Source organism: Protopterus annectens, chromosome 3.part0 (assembly GCF_019279795.1).
Source record: "Protopterus annectens isolate FY-2018-M chromosome 3.part0, PAN1.0, whole genome shotgun sequence".
In the NCBI taxonomy this organism is placed as follows: domain Eukaryota; kingdom Metazoa; phylum Chordata; order Ceratodontiformes; family Protopteridae; genus Protopterus; species Protopterus annectens.
The window spans coordinates 870,590,822-870,609,451 of NC_056731.1; positions in this window are offsets into that span (position 1 = coordinate 870,590,822).

The window sequence follows — 18,630 nt, forward strand, 5'->3', positions numbered from 1 at the left end:
TGAACTGCCTTACTTTTTCATTTATACAAAGACGCATGTTTAGCGATGTTGTGCTTGGTCTTGGTGTGCTTAGTTTGAACAGTTCTAATGTGCATACATATTGTAGTCTTTACTCTGTTCTCTTTCATAATTCCCCTTGCTTGCTACATTCCACTCAATTTCCTAGAACCTCTTACATAAAATCTCCAAAAATGACTCTAACTATAAAATCAAAATTTACTAAAATCCTACTCTTAAGCATAATTTCAACTATCCTTACCTATGCCGACATACTTATCTCATTTGAAAAAACATACTATAACCACTTTAACTACTTCCATAAACAGACAACAATTCACTATTCTGTCTTCCCTAAAAGTAAACTTAACATTACCTCAACTTCCAGCTACCTACTACCTAAATACCATAGACTCTCCCACATTAAATACCATACAGCTACTATAACAAAAGTGAAATATCTAACAATCATTATTAATAACCCCACATCAAGACTTTGTAAGCCCACCTTAAAAGATGGTGACATACACCCAACCCTGGCCCTACAAATCCACCTACCCTGATTATCCAGCCCAAACATCCCAACTCTTTGCTAATAGGACATCTAAATATCCGAAGTGTTAATAACAAAGTAACCCAACTTCATGCCCTTCTAGATACCCATAGCTTTGACATCCTCTGTCTAACAGAAACATGGTTAAAGCCAAAGACCAAAGACAATGAAATCATTCCCCAAGGATACAATATACTAAGACTAGACCATATAAAAGTAAGGGTGGTGGAGTTGCAGTCTTATTCAAAGAAGGACTTCAAATCTCCACCTTACCATTTGACCCACCACAAGATAGTAAAGCTGAAGTACTTGTCACTAAATTTCAAATAAACCATAACAAATCTTTATATATTATCTGCATCTACCTTCCACCTGGTAATAATATTAGAACCATAGAAAACACCCTAAGCTGGGTGTCCTCTACATACCCCCAAGAAACTATTATACTTGGTGATTTTAATACTGATTGGAAAACTGTCAAAGCTGATAATCCCTCCTCCCATATCAACCTTCATGGTTTCAGTCAAACCATCATAACCTCTACCAGAATCAACAAACCAAATAAAAAAGAGAGCATCCTAGACTGGATTCTTATAAATAGACAAAAACAAACTTACAACACAGGAACTCTACCAGATGATGTTAGTGATCATACTTTAACCTATATCCTTAGGCATAAAAAATGATATCTCTACTCCCCCCATCTATAGAAACATACGTACCAATAAAAACTTCAACCCAACATTATTCCAAAATGAACTAAGTGCTTGTAACTGGAACCCTCTAAAAGCTCTACCACTAGAAGCTGTTGACTATCTAAACTCCAATTTCCTATCTATCCTTGATAGGCATGCACCCAAAAGGACCATTAGAATGAAAGCCAAACCAGCCCCCTGGCTTACTAATGAAACCAAACAAAAGATCTTACTTAGAAATAAAATCTGGTCAAAGTGGAGAGCTAACAAAATTATTTCTGATCAATAACTTTTTAAGCAACTGAGAAATACTACAAAAAAGGCAATACTCACAGACAAAAAGAACTACTACTGTAAAATACAGCAAAATCACCAAAATAACCCCCAGAAGTTTTGGTCTAGTGTATATAAACTCCTTTCCCCAGGGCACTCCCATACACCTATCCCGCTTCAGGCAGACCCAAACACCCCCCACCAAACAGCCAATGCCTTCAACTCTTTCTTTACAGAAACCATACAAACACTAGCTAGCCAACTTATTCCAGACAGCTCAAACCTTGCCATGTCCATACCTAGTACTCTACCAGTATTCTCTATTCAACCAATATCTACCACTTTCATCTACAAACTCATCCAAAAACTTAGGCCTTGTACCCCTTCTGCTGACCAGTTACCTTCTGAATACCTCCAAAAAGCAGCCAAAGTAATTTCCTATCCTATATCCATCCTCATAAACAGAACCATTAAGGAAGGTTACATTCCAAACATCTGGAAAATTTCCCATATCATTCCCCTTCACAAAGGTGGCAACTCAAATGACTACTCAAACTATCGACCAATAGGACTCTTATCACCCTTAGCAAAAATCATGGAAAAATGCATTCATCATCAACTTTTAAACCATTTAACACAAAATAACATAATGGCTAAATGTCAGCATGGGTTTAGGCCATCTCATAGTACCACAACCGCTCTGTTATCCTTTACAGATGTTATAAACAGAAATCGTAATAACAACAACCTGCACTCTTTATTGACCTCTCCAAAGCTTTCGACATGGTCAATCATGCACTTCTGATCAACATTCTTGAATCCTTCTCTCTTGACTCTTTAGCTATTAAATGGTTCAGGTCCTACCTAACCAATAGACAACAAGCAGTTCTCTGGGCAAATAATATATCATCCCTTCTACCTGTTACACTGGGAGTCCCTCAGGGCTCCATTCTAGGCCCACTTCTTTTTTCTCTTTTTATTAACGACCTGCATGTAGCAATCCCACAGGCCACCTGCATTCAATATGCAGATGATTCAACATTAATTTGCTCAGCAACCTCACCATCTGCACTACATTCCCTGACTCAGAATGTATTTAACACAGTAGAAACATGGTTCACAAAACGTTGTCTCCTTCTTAATGCAAAAAAAACAAGCTCCTTCTCTTTACACCCTCTAATAAGTCTACTCCAATTGATTTCTCTGTCATTTCCAATAATAGCACAATCATACACCCTGACTCTACAACTAAACTGTTAGGAATTACTATTGATAACAGCCTTACATTTGATAGTCACATGAATAATACCATTAAAAATGTCATCAGGAAAATTGGCTCCTTATATCGAATACATACTTTCTTAACTCCAACAGCTAAAACCAAAATTGCTCATTCCCATTTAATTTCTACTCTTCTTTATGCCTCTCCCTTATACACCAACCTAAAAAAGAATAACCTTGTCAAACTACAGCATGCCTATAACAGCATCGCCAGATTTGCCACTGGTAACCCCTTTCGAACTCACCACTGTCTAAATCTAAAGCAGCTGGGCTGGCTTGAACTTCAAAACCTTCTGAAAATCTCCCAACTAACCATGACCCACAAGATATTTTATCAACCTAATAACACTCCTATACTATCCAATCTCATAATCCCTTATAAAAACCTAAACTCACTGTGCTCCTCTAACAAGCTTCTAGCTAGTATAACCAAAACTAATAACTTGGCTGGAGATTCCCTGTTTTCTAACACAGTGGGAAAAAACTAGAACCTCCTTCCAAATGAACTAACAACACTTTCTTCTTTGCCTCTCTTTAAACAAAGACTTAAAACATACTTTAAAACTCACTGGTTATGTCCATGTTGTAAACCTGACTAACCTTTCCCTCTACTAAGATTACTTCTACACCCTACCAATTTTTCACACATATTTCTTTAATTTCTATGATGAAGAACTAAACTGCTGACCACAATGAAGCAATTTCGTAGATTCATCCTGCTTATTGTTAGTACAACCTAGTAAATAATAACACTGTCACTTTTTTGTGTAATAGAATTCATCTCACCATTCTTAATGATTTCTATACTAGTGTAAATATCTTTTTTGATCACTTTTTTTTTTTTTTTATCATTTTTACTAATTTTTGTATACTTATTTGAACTACTTTCATTTACGATGTTTCAACTATGTTTGCCAACCTTGTTGCTGTATTTTAAGTAATGATCTAACTATTAATGTTGGAGCTTTTCTCCCCGGGCCTCTACTGAAAATGGAAATCCAGCTAGACAAGCCCGGTCAACAAATGTAAAATAAATAAATAAATAAATAAATAAAAAATGACTTGTATAATGACTATTTAAATATGCTTTGCAGAGGTTGTGATTTGTTTCTGTTTGATTTTCTTTGTATAAATGTATCCGTGAATGCTTTAACCTCCATGTATTGTACTAAACTGATGCTCTTTCTCTATTTGAACATTTCTCACTTATATGTCTTTAAATAATATTGACCTATAAGCTACTGATGTGATTTTATGTAATATTATAGCTCTTATACCATTCTAACTTGTATTTGTTTGTAAAACAGATGGCTTATTTGCATCATAGTATTTCAGTGTAGGTCCTTCTGTTACTAGTTTCTTAATTTAAAACTTGTTCCTGCTTATAGTTCCATTTTAGGCTACATCCTGCTTCTACAACTTTCTAAGAGGCATACTTATTTCAGACATATTAGGTAAGAACTTTGTAAGATACAAGATACTACATCATTCTCAAAACTCTCATTATAGTATTTTTAAACTAATTTTAAAATATACTTTTTGCACCATGGCATACCTTGCCTGGGGTAGTTTGATATATTTCCCTCTCAGCATTTTTGCAAGACCATTTTGCTTGTTATAATGCTTGTAAAGTATAATTTCTCTGTATGCCAACCTCACAAAGGATTTATGTTCACATTTATTCCTGTGGTATCAGCTGATAGATAATTTTGACTATGTCCATAGACTTTAATGGATGCACCATTGTGTATGGAGGGGCTGTCTATTAAACCGTATGGTCATATCCAGCTTAATTCTTAAAGTGATTTTATGGAGGATAACTAAAGTTATTTGGACTCTAGTTTAATACAAAAAATATGAAACATTTTATTAGAACATAGCCAAATATATAGGGGAAGGCAGGAATGGAAAGATATTGTGGCACTTAATTCACCAGGTCTTGTGATGTGATCAGAATGAGAACAAAACACTTAAATGCCTGCTTGTCTTTTGAGTTTTACTTCTGCAGTATTTTCCTGACTTACTGTGAACCTGGCTCCTTTCCCTCTGATGTAAGAATTATTTGAAGTGGGTCACTCAAGTTTAGTTTGTCAGTTTGTTCAACAGTGGTTGAAAGCTCCTGTCATATTCTTCTTGAGACTGAAGCCATACTAACAGATTATTTATGTTCACCACACCTTTTAAGCCTTCAGTTACTTATCCAACAGCTCTTTTAAGTACTTCTGTTGCAGATGATTTACCAAATATAAATTTTAAGAATCTATATCATCATAAAACTGTATTATATGCATACAACTCAGAACTTTGTTGCTTTCCTTATAGGTTAATAGGTTCATAGGGGTTTAGTAGGCTAACAACAACAAGGGCCTTTTTAAGCCTAACCATGCATCCCAAATCTCTGACAAGTTCTGGTACTCTTAATAAGTATAAGCAGTGGCTCAGAAGGTGAAACATTAAAAAAGAAGTGGCCTGGAAGACGAACCATTTGCAGGCTACCTGTGTCCATTAGAGACATATGTGCCAAACCAGGGATGAATTTCCTGTTCCTCATCCAATTGTCCAAGTTACACTTGAACTGGGTTAGGGAGGAACTCTATTTCCCATGGATGGGAAGCCTGTTCCAGAGAAGGGATAGTCTCTATATATCTGTCTCTCCAACAGGTACTATTTATATCAGAGGCAAGGTTTAAGTCTTTAGAATGGGTAATTCTGGTGCTGTTTGTTTTGTGGATATGCAGGAGGTCCATCAGAGAGGGGTTTGACATTGCCTTGTATGCCAGGCATAGATCTCTCCTCAACTGCTCCTAGGAGACAGAATGCAGGGATAGGGCCTTGAGGCAGTCTGCAAAGGACATGTTACTTAAGCCCTGTATTCTTTTAGTGAGGAACCTCTGTTGACATTCTAATTGTTGGATATACCTGGTTAGGTACATACCAAAGGAGGCACTGCACTCAGTGACAGGTCTGATGAATGATGAATACAGTGGAACAAAGAATTCCTTGTACCTAGATGCTATACCTTTGTTTATAAGTTGCACAGCATAGAATGATTTCCTGACTACTGTAGACACATGATGGTCAAAGGCTAGATTACTGTCTATGTGTGTCCCCAAGTCCCTGACTACTGGGTCATTTCTTATGGGTGTGTTGTCAATATGATAGTTACCATGGTGAATGACTTCCTGAAGGGTACTATTGTGGAGTTCTGGGCATTTAGTTTTAGGCCATGGCTCTGGTACCAGTTGTTTGTCTATGTCAGCCCTTCCTGGAGAACATTTGTGTTGGTGGATGATTCAGTGACAGTTCATAATTTGCAATCATCTGCAAATTTAGTCAGCTAGATGCCACTGATGTTGGCCTTGACTTCACAGAAGCAAATGCCGAAAAAGGAGTGGTCCCAGGACCAATACCTGAGGAACTACACTTGCGACTGGCCTCTTTATAGAGGTGGACTTTATTTACTGCAATCTCTAGTTTGCATCTAATATTACAAAGAATGTAGGAATATAGGAACATAGAAGGCAAATAATAACTGGGACCATAAGATGCCTAGCCATATATACCTTTAAGAAGACTGCTTACCTCCCATATTGAGCAGGGCTGTACATGATAACCCTAAAGAAAATGTATGTCTACCCTTCCAGTCATCAAGACTAGCCTTAAAGGAAACCAAAGTAGTAGTTTGTTTAACCTGTAGTGGTAACATATTCCATAGGCTAGACAGATGTTGAGTTAGGAACATATCTCTCCAGTGGGTCTTGTTTATTTGTTGGTATAGATTTAGGTCTTTATTGCAGGTTTGTGTAGAGACACTGGTTTTGCAAAGAAATTGGAAGTCGAATAGGACTGGTTCTTTCATGGCTCAAAAAGCAAGACACAGCTCACCATGCAGCACTTGCAGACTACTGAGTATAAGGAGAGCTGAGTTAATCTGTTGGGGTAGTTGTAACATTTAAGAGCTTTCATTTTCTTGGTTAGAAATCTTTTGATTATTTCCAGCTGAGCAATATGCTTGGATTTGTACATACCAAACAGGGCACTGTATTCAGTAATTGGTCTGATAAGGGAAGATTAAAGTATTTATAACATATGAGGTGGGATCAACTTTTCTGTTAAATGCTACTATGCTGCACTTTTTTCTCTTAGTTTAAGATAGTTTTTGTATACACCATATATATGCATATGTATATTCTATCCCTTGATAGAGGTGTTTTGTATCAGTGGATGAGCAGATAGCAGTGGCCAGTTTGCAGTCATCAGCAAATTAGGTCAACCACACTTCTGGGATATTCGCTTGGATGTCTGCAAAATAAATGCCAAACAAGAAAGTGTATAAAAATTATCTATACGGCACTTCATTAGTTACAATTTTACATTCACAAAGGGAACAAGCAGCTTTCACAACCTGGGATTTATTGGCTAGACAATTTGCCATCCAGCAGATAAGGTAGGGCTTTACGTTATGCTTGTCTATTTTTTAATAATATCAGCATGGGGGATAGTGTCAAAAGCCTTGGACAGGTTAAGATAAGCTGTGTGTATATAATGATCACTATGCACACCTCCTGTAACTTTTTCAAAGAATCTTACTAGGATCAGGAGACTGGATATGCACTTCGCAGATTGCAATCTTGGTCATTTAGGTTGCCTATGTCTGCACAAATGAGTTCTGGTATAATACATTCCTTTGCTTTGCATATAAAGCTGGTGAGGATGATGGATCTATAATCGCCCAGGTCTGTAGAAGGACTACCTTTGTTTACGGGAGTCACAATGGCTGTTCTGCAGGCATCAGGAACAAACATGTAGATAGGCTGAAGATGAACAGTTTAAACAGAGGCTCAGAGAGTGCATACTTGGTATTGATGAGAATGCAGCATGGTATATTGTCCAGTCCCATGAAAGTTTTACTTTTTAGCCTTTGACAGTGATTCTAAGACATGTTCAAAAGTGATGTTAGGGGAAACTAAATTCTCAGCAACAGTGGGTCAACAATATGGGAAGGAGGAGTAAAGCTGACACTAGCTTTGTTAATATATTAGTTGTGTCCTTGGGGTCAGAATGGGTGATATTAGGGGGTGTGGCTTGGATGGCAAGCTGAAAGCAGCAGAGTTCTTGATATCTGCAGGCTTCATTTTTTCTGACAGGATTTTTTATTTAATTTCACCAACAAAGACCTGAAACTACTAAAATCAGATTCTGGAAGTCATAAGCTACAAGGTGGTGTAATTTTAAGCTAAAATTTTCATATTTTCTTGTCAAACTTTCGAATAGAAGGGACATTGAAACCACATTCACAAAGGAAGATGAGCAGCTCCAAATTTTCTCAGCAAGATACACCAAAGAAGAAAGAAATACAGGCAATTCTTGCTACAATTCAAGACTTGGTGGGTAAAATAGACAAATTAAGCTTAAAAGTAGACAGTATAAAAGAAGATTCCACCAAACAAATAACCTTATTAAATGAAGTCCTTAAACAACAAACTGCCCAGATTGCTGCTTTGGAAGATTCTATAACAGATATAGACTACAGGTTAACAGAAAGAGAGAAAAACATAGTCTTTCTACTTCAAGAAAACACCAGACTCATTGAAAAGAAAGACAACCTTGAGAATAGAACCAGGAGAAACAACATAAGAATCTATGGAATCCTGCAACAGATGGTGGGGACAATATAATTAATTTCCTGACTTTTTGGATTCCTAAAATCCTAAACCTATCTGAAGCACTATCCTTCAGGATAGAAAGCGCACACAGTTCTTTAACTACAACTTCAGTATCCAGGAAAAGCAGGCATCCAAGATCTATTATTGTAAGATTTATCTCCACTCAAGACAAAACTTGTTTTAAGAGCTACCTGGTTCCTTGCTGCATTAAAAATTGGTGACCAAATTATCAAGTTTGACAATGACTTTTCACCCCTTGTAATGTCGAAAAGAAGAGCACGTGTCCCTCTAATAAAATCATTAAAAAAGGAAGGAATCAAAGCACAACTCATATTCCCAGCAAGAATAAGACAATCCCTGCCAGAAGGAAAGAAAACTTTTGACTCTTTTGAAGAAGCATCCACATTTATCCAAAAAAAGAAACTTTTAAGTCAACCTGAGCCCATGGATTCTATAATGAACTTAAAAAAAGACAAGCTTCAAAAAATGAGTGGACTATTAAAGAAAAAAAAGAAACCCAGAGACAAATGATTATACATAACTTCACTTTTAATGCAATGTTTTGTTTTCTTCCTTCTAAATAATGTGGAATCATACACAGAAGGTAATATAACTTTTTTCCTCTCCTATTATCTTTCCCACAACAATGCTGACTTTATAGATAATATATATTACTCAAAATTCAAGTAAATCAAAATCTCATCCAACTGCAAACTACTATTTTATACTTTTATCTCTTTATATACAAGGCATAGCACTAGTGAAATGGTATAAAATCACTTACTCATTTCATATGTTTATATTTTATTTTTATTTATTTTATTAAAGTTTGTTTTCCAGGATAGTCCATTGGGCCGAAGGAGCCTGTTTTCAATGGAGTCCTGGGGAGAAAAGCTTCAAGAAGTTTAAACAAACGAATTAAGAAACAGCACAGCAAACCAACAAAATATATCAAAGTATTAAAAAAACATTTGTAGTATGCATAGTAATAGAAGATATATTAACATCAGATTGAGATAAAAAATATTAAATGCTTCTATAGAGAAAGCAGAATATGTATATATATATATATATATATATATATATAATTACATGGTCTACAATAGTTGTTTCTGAATTAAAGTTCACAAAAGAAGTAAGAATGAAAGATGGATGGAATAGAGCAATTAATAGGAGTGCGGGTGTAGTATAATAGAAGGAAGTGAGGAGGAATGGTGTAGGAGGAGATTAGGTAGGAGGGTATACAGTGAAGAGATGAGATATAAGAATTAGAGAAGAGGGGTGGGTGGGGTGCGTGGAAGTAGTGTATAGGGGTTAGGATATGAGGAATAGAGAAGAGAGGTAGATAGGCTATAGACAACTTGAGGAGAGTCAGGAGGGATGGGAGCATATATATATATATATATAGTTCTTTTATATCCTATACTTATTTCTTCATGTATGTGCCTTCCCTTTCTGTTTTAGTCCTACTGTCATAGTATTTAATCACTGCAGGAGAGAGAAATGCTTACTGTGTTACTGTTAAGTAATTAAAAACAAAGTGGTGACATTGTATTATTATATATACATTTACTACTTAACTGAATTTCTGCAATATATCTTATAGCTGTGTATGGTTGGTAATTTGGAGCCTATATTTTAAATATTCATCATTTTCCAAGTTATGCTTAAAAGCTTCACTTCACTAGAAAATTCCCACCTGCTTGCTTTTTTGATGTATTTTTGACATGTTTTGTCACAAGCTCAAGCTTCTAAAAGCTTCAGTTAGTTCACAGACTCATAAGAAACAATATGTGCTGCCTTCCAAGAAGTAGGCATGACCTCTGAACCTGTTTCTCTTCACTGAACTCTAACAGCCAGTCAGATTCAAGAATGATTGTTTGAACTGTTTTCATTCATTTAGCAATTATTTTTTATCTAAAAAAGTCTTATAATCATATGTTTTACTGTAAATAGTGATTTATTTAATCTGAATTACATTTATATTTATATAAGAATTACAAATATGTTTCTGACAGTGACAGTTTTAAATGCATCCTTTTTCCTGTTGGCTTTAATGACATTATAGTCCTGTATTTACTCATAGCAAAAGACAATTATTAGGATTAATCAATCTATCTTAGTTAGGCTGTTTAGATAAAAAGAATTTTAAGAAATTGTACACAGTTTCATGTTCTTAGTTCATGCATACATAGTATATTAAATTGAATTTTTCTTTTTGTATGTTTTTAATGTGCATGCAGTTTCCCTTCTGCTTGCTATTAATCTGCAGTAGCTAGAAATTCCCATTAGATGTTATGAGAGGGTTGGTTTGTAGCTTTTATGGCCTGTATATAGTATAGCCATGCAGAAGGTTATTAAAACATATAGTTTTATTTTCAAGTTTAGAGTTTATATATTCTCCATAACAGTTTTAAAACTGTATTTTTCGCAATGAATCAAGGAAAGCACTTTTCAGTTTTACTTATAATAGCAGTCTCCATCAAATGATAATCTATAACATTATATCTATTAATGTCAATAGGTTGTACAACCCCATGAAAAGGAGTAGTGTCAACACATATTTAATGCTACATAAAGCAGATTTTGCATTTATTCAGGAATCCCACTTAATAAGAGAAGATCTAAACAAATTAACCTTTAAGGGTTATAAGGTTTTGATAATTTCAAACTACAACTACAGAAGAAGAAGTGTCCTAATTTTACACAGAAAATCAATGAGAATTCCAGAAATAGTTGACTTGTACTCATGCAGTGATGGTATGCTTGCTTTAGTTATACTAAAATTAGATAAAAAGATTTTGCAAACACCTACTGGATACCGGGGATTGGGACTAAAACTGTGAAAAAACATTTAGACACCATAACATTAAAGTCTAAAGATGAGTTACTATTAGCAGGTGATTTTCATTGCATCTTATCCTCCACTGATACCACAAGCTCTAGGCCCTTTAAGATGTCCCCTGTTGCCAAACACTTGAACAACTACATAAAAGACAGAAATCTAATTGACATGGGCTGTATAAAAAATATTATCCTCCCTGAAGTATTCTCACTATTCTTACAGATTTGACACACTGCCCAACATAGACAAAGTCTCTGTAACCAGTTCTTTACTGGCCAAAACTGATAATGTAATGCTTATATCATGCTCTATGTCTGACCACAATGCTATCACCTTCAATGTAACACTTAATACTGACCCCATAACTTCTGCCAAAGACTACCTGCTTATATAGTAACAGTACAAGGGTTTAAAGAATGGCTTCTAGATGAACGAAAGCTTTATCTAGATGCCAATAATAATGGAGAGGTTTCAGATATTATCCTACGGGACACTTTAAAGGTAGTCTTACATGGTAAAGTAAAAAGTTGGTATATAAATAAAAGGAAAGAATGGGATAAAAACTGGTAGACATACAAAACGAAATTGATTAAAGCTAAAACGTACATCAAATGACAAAGCTGCATTAGCTGACATATGTAAACTGAACAAGGAATATCAGGATATCATGCAGCATAAAATATCAATAAATCTGATAAAAATCAGATTACAGTCCTACTCAATTAATCCCAAGGGTATGCACAGGATTGCAATTAGATCTAAATGTTTAAATGAGAAAAGCTATATAAAAATAATATACACTAGAAATAATCAGACTATCAAAGTTACTGTTGTAAAAAATATCTTATTATGTTTTAAAAACCATTACAAGACTATTAATAATAATAACTCATCTAAAAGTGATAACGAAAGTATAGACAACTTTCTTGCTAATAATATTCAAAAGAAACTATCCAAACACAATATTAATAACATAGATTAACCCTTTTCCTTTAAAGAATTAAAGGAACAAATACAAAATCTTAAGATAAAAAGGCACAAGGGCTGGATGGTCTAATTCTGGAATTTTACAAACTCTTACCTGATAATGCCTTGAAAAGCTTACTCAATGCATTCCAAGAAGTTAAAACTACAGCAAACATCCCTCCCTCGTGGAAATATTCTATCATCTCTTCCATCTTAAAACCAAATAAAGAGCCCAACATTTGCACATCATACAGGCCAATCTCTTTGCTTAACATTGGCTACAAGATATTCATGTCTATCTTAGCAGACAGATTAAATAATATTCTTTCAATATTAATTCACAAAGACCAAACTGGGTTTATCAAAAACAGAAAGGTGCAAGACAATGTAATTAGATTACTGTTCTTAATTGACTCAGAAAACAAGAAAAAATGAGCTTTCTATTTTAAGCCTTGATATAGATAAAGGTTTTGACTCCCTAAGTTGACCATATCTGTTTAAAGCTCTGCAGAAATACAATTTATCCCCAAACTTTATAGGATTAATTAAAAAACTAAATAAAAAATCCATAGCCAATGTAAAGATTGGATCTTATCTATCTAGCCCATTCAAAATATTAAGAGGTACTAAACAGGGGTGCCCCCTCTCCCCATTACTCTTTGCCCTGGCTATTGAGACTTTTGCAAATTATGTTAGAAATAATAACAGCATTAAAGGATATAAAGTGTCAGACAAATTATCCCCCAAGATACAACTGTTTGCTGATGATCTACTAATAACTTATAATGATATTGAAAATTCAATAGATCACCTGTTACATAATCTAGATTTATTTGCAAGCATCTCTGGTCTAAAATTCAATCACAACAAAACTCAGGCACTTCTAGTGAATAAAAATATTACTATGAAACTTTGATTAAAAAGAGACATAAACTGGGAGGGCACGCATATTAAATATCTAGGTATCATTATTTAATCTAATTATAAAAAAAAACTTACATCTAATTACCAACAACTTATAAACACAATTACTAGTCTAATAGACAGTTGGAACAGACTCTTTTTCACATTGGAAGACAGATGAACTTTAATCAAAATATTATTCATTGACAAAGTTCTAATAATTCCCCCACTTGTCAAAATTAAACAGAAAATTAATAACTTATTACTTAACTTCCTTTGGTATCTCAAAAAACAAGAATTTCTCTTCTCTGGCACACCACAGGCTGGGATGAAGGAGGTATAGGGTTTCCAAATATTGATTTTTTATTTAAACTTCACATTTATTACATAGCGTTGATTTGGAATAATACTTCTTATACATCATATTGGAAATCAGTATATGAAACCTTACTTCTTAATAACAATAGGACATTGCTTGAACCATATACTCAAATACATACAAACATCTTTATATAGAAAATATACATTCAAAGAAAAAGGTCAAAACTTGCTCTCACACCTCTTATAAACCTAATATTGCTGCTGTTTAAAAAGCTTATGTTTTCTAATCTGTTCTTCTAATGTGTTCTTCCTTACACACTATTGATTAACCCTATGTACTGCCTTCATGCTAATGCTACCTCTATACCACTCTCAGATAATTTAAACCTCTGTATTAATTTAACTCATGCTAATATTCATGCATAAAGAACTCATCCATGCTAATATTACTTCTATATCATTCTCAGATGATTTAAACCTCTGTATTAATTTAACCTTGTACTACTGTTCTCAGCCACTAAACATGTAAATATGCTTTACATCCTTCTCCAAGATGCTGTTTAACTTTTGTTTAGTTTTTGCTATTTTGTATGCAAAATTTGCTTAGTTTGTTTCTGTTTCCACTATGTATTGTACTTCATATTATGGAGCTTGTACTATGTATTACTGGAGTTTTTCTCCCCGGGCCTCCACTGAAAATGGGCTCTTTGAGTCCAGTGGACCTCCCTGGTCATCAAACTGGAAATAAATAAATAAATAAATAATCAATTAATTAAGAATTTATTAATAATTATGTTTCCTATTGCTTACACAAATGAATGTTTGATATATTTTGATGATCAGAAAATGTTAGAATTTAATAAGGGTGACCTATTATATTGGAATTAGTTTCTCTCAGCTAATAAAATAAATTCAGCAGATATAGTTTGCAAAATTGCAATTGGCTGGACGTCCAACCTTGTAAGGATTTTATACATACTCAGCTTGTACCCTCATTAGAGGCATACAATAAGAGTAACTTAAAAATCTTGTTTTTTATCTCAACAATTAATAGCTCACCCAGGAATATTTCATACATATCTGTTATTTATAAAATTTTCAGAAATGATTTTAGCAAAACAGATGTTTCTTTTTGGAATTATTCAAGTGAAGTTAATAGACAATTATTCTCAGAAAAAGATAAAAAACTTTGTTTACAGTCGGTGAAGGAATCCACATCTTCCCTGTTCTGGCGTATGTACACATGGAAATTTTTACATAGATGTTTTTTCACTCCACATAGACTAGCAATAATGTAGAAGAAAGATGAAATGCTGGAGATGTGGACATCCCGATGCTGACTGGATACATATGGTTGTTACTTACAAAATCATTTTCCCATTTTGGTTAGACTTTAAATATCTTTTTAAAGTTCTATAAAATGACAACTGTACAATTTCTGACTTCCTTATCCTTTTCAATATTTCTGTTCCTGAAGTCATTCCTAAAAAACATACATTTTTGCTATGGTCTATCCTTTCTATAGCAAAGAATTTTTTTAGTAAAAACTGGAAATCCCATTCTATTCCTGTCTTTAAAGTTGAGTTTATTCATCTTGTGAAATACATTTGTGAGACTGTGATTGCTACTATAAAATCAAGGAATAACAATACAACCTATCGTTTAATTGCTTGGACAAAATTGTCTAATCTGTTAGAAAAATATTAAGTGTTCTCCTGTGTCTATTGCGTTTTTAGTTGTTGTGGACATTGTATATAGTATATTTGTTTTTTTCTTGTAACTACACTGAAGTTATTGTGTTATAAAATGAATAAAAACATTTTGGAAAATAAGAATGGGTGATATTATTATGGACAAAGTCAGTTCACTTTTGAACATTATTTCTTAATTTTCTGATATAAATGAGGAATGTATTTTTTTAGTTTCCTTAGGAATGTGTAACAATATTAAGTGCATACTCTGCTTTAAATTTTTAATAGTGTTTAAGTTCCTTGTTGTCATGTTTCAGTGTAGTCTTGAGGTAAGGAGTTGAAGATTCCTTGCAACTTTTCATCATTTTCCTTCTTTTGTTGTACAGTTTATTATTACAGGAGTTCCACCAGAGAGGTTTATTCCTGAATTTACCATTCTATCTATGGTAGAAAAGTAATGAATTTTCTATGCTACTGTTCAGGTGCTGGTAGAAGTCAGAAGTGAATGAGGCACCCTCTCAGCTGGGCTCATTTGCAAGGAATTGTTTGGGAATTTTCATAGACCTTCTACAAGCTCAAGCAAGTTTGCTTTGGAAAAGTCCCTAAAGATGGTCTCATTTGGTAGGGGTGGGAGTGGTATCACTAGGCCTGACAGAGCAGATGACTGATTTCTGGTCAGATTTAACTAGGGATAAGGAGATATGAGGTGGAGTGCAGGTGGGACTAGGTTAGTAAGGTTAAGGTCAAGGATATTATAGATGCTAGCGAGTTTACTCTAGAGCATTGGTATTAATGAAGTCTAGGAAATACTGAGCATAATTGTTTTTAGAGGTATAAGTGTGCCAGTCAATGCTTGGGTAATTGAAGTCCCCTAGCAAGAAGGTATTTGGTTTGATATTTAGCGTGTCAATGGTGTTGATATAATTTTTGTGATTTCGGGTGACATTGATGAGGATCTGTAACTAACAATGAAGTAATATTTGGATTTGTTAAGGGTAAGTTGGAGCTCAGGAGTTCTACGTTAGGGTCATGGATAATCTGATGTGAAATAATTGTGTTTCTAACAAACATAGATCCTCCCCCACAGTTAGTCAAGAGTCTGAAAGCATGGTAGGTACTAAACCCTGGTAAAAAGGGATTGCTGTCCTTGCAATGAAACCATGGAGAGATTACTTCCTCTACCATAAGAAATGGGTAACAATCCCTTTTAATCACTTGATTCAGATGTTGTGGATCAATATGTATATGCAAAACTTGTCCTGTTTGTAACAATAACCATATTATTCATCCATTCTCTTGGTACCATTTGTTTATAAATAACTTGTAAGATTTCTATTCTTTATATTTCCTGCTCAGTTCTTTTCCTGAGAGCTACTGGTGTATTTCCTGGATCACCTGTACCTATCAGAATATGGTATTCTTCTATCAACCTTCCAAATCCTGTAAGTAAATCAGCATAGTCACACAAGCTATCTTTAACATGGCTGTCTAGTATATTTAAGATTATGTATCTGCAACTATACAACTGTTCCTGCTCACATCTGTTCTTTGTTTGCATATTGTAAACGTGTTTCAACATACCCAATATTTCACAAGCCAAGCAATACAAAACATTTGTTGAATCACCTTCCTAATTAAAAACTATTATTTGAAATAGAATCTTATGTTTTCTATTTTAATATGCACCTGTCAGTATCTTCTAACTCAGTAGCTTTACTGGGTGTCAGTAGAGGACTAATGTATACACTGCTTTCCTTTTTTTGCTTTTATGTGCTAATACTTTATTTTCAGACAAAGTATTGCACTTTGCACCAGTATATAGTTTAAATACAGTACTGATTTATTTATTATTTTTATTTTACATTTGTTAACTGGGATTGTCTGACTGAGCATAAGCCCTTTTTCAGCAGAGGCCTGGGGAGAAAAGCTCCAAAACATAGTTACAAAAATATAACCATTACAAACACAGTTAACATTATAATCATTCATAAAAAACTTGTAGAACAGTTATCATATATATGCAGTTACAATTATCTATAAAAATGTTATGAAGAATACTGCAGCAGAAGGAAAGGAGATAGTGTTAGGTAAAAAATGAAGTAGATTAGTTTAAGCTGTAAATGTTTTGGTATAGAGGAGAAGAAATGATGGTAAGACAGAGGAAGTAGGGTTTGTTATTTAGTGAAGGTATATTCAAGGAGGCTGAGAACAGGTACAAATCCAGTGCCTTTGTAAGTACTCTTTAGTGGCTAGTTTGAATACTTTAGGATGTGAAAGTGATCTAACGTCGTGTGGGACTTTGTTCCAAGCAATAGAGGAATGGTAGATGTATGTAATGGCTCCTGTTTTGGACTTAGGCTTGTAGATTTGTAAAAGGTCTTGGGTGGAGCTCCTGAGTAGTCTGGATGGGACATAGTGGGAGATTATGGTGCCTAGTACTGGACAGTAAGATGGTGAATAAATAATGGAGTGTATAATTTGGAGCTGAGAGAGAAGTAGGTGTGGTAGTTCGAGACAGTTTAGATGTTTGAGAGAGATACAGTGGTGAGATTTGTAGGTTTGTTCATAGGTTCATAGGTTCATAGGTTCATACTAGGCTATCTGCCCTAGGGCACTTATAAGCTTAGCCAGAGTGTGTTTGGCTTTCGCCACCCATTTTAAATTAATTTTGCTATGCCCTTTTTCGAGGTTAGTATACTGTGCCTCTGTCTAACAGTGACACAGAAGTGATACCTGGGATAAACCTACGATCTCCCATCCACTCATCAAGATTCCTCTTGAAGACAGTCAATGAGGGACTCTGCCTAACCTGGACTGGAATTTTATTCCAGAGTGAAGGGAGCCTCTGGGTTATGAATCTGTCCCTCCAGCATGTCCTATTTATTTCAGTGCTGAGGTTCAAGTCTCTCGAGCGCGTAGCTCGATGGGATTTGGATTTTCTGAGGTGCAGCATGTCCATTAATTCCGGGTTGGACATGGCTTTATATGTCAGGCACAGATCGCCTTTGAGCAGGCGGTATGCCACTGAGTAGAGCTGGAGTTTCTTTAACTGGGCAGCATATGGCATCTGTTTGAGCCCTATGATCCTCTTGGTGAGGTACTTTTGGGGTCTTTCCAGTTGCTGCAGGTGTCTGGTAAGGTACATCCCAAAAGGGGCATTGTACTCAATTATGGGCCTGATGAGGGATGAGTAAAGAGGCACTATGACCTCCCCTGATCTAGATGTGAATCCCTTCATGATTAGGTGGGCTATATAAAATGTTTTTCTAACCACTTTGGCCACGTGGTTGTCAAATGAGAGATTGCTATCAACTTGGGTCCCCAGGTCCCTAATTACTTCTTCTGTACTTAATGGATTACCACCTATGTGGTAATTTGTGGGCACTTTGTTTTTGCCAAAGGGGATGACTATACACTTTTTGGCGTTTAGCTTGAGGCC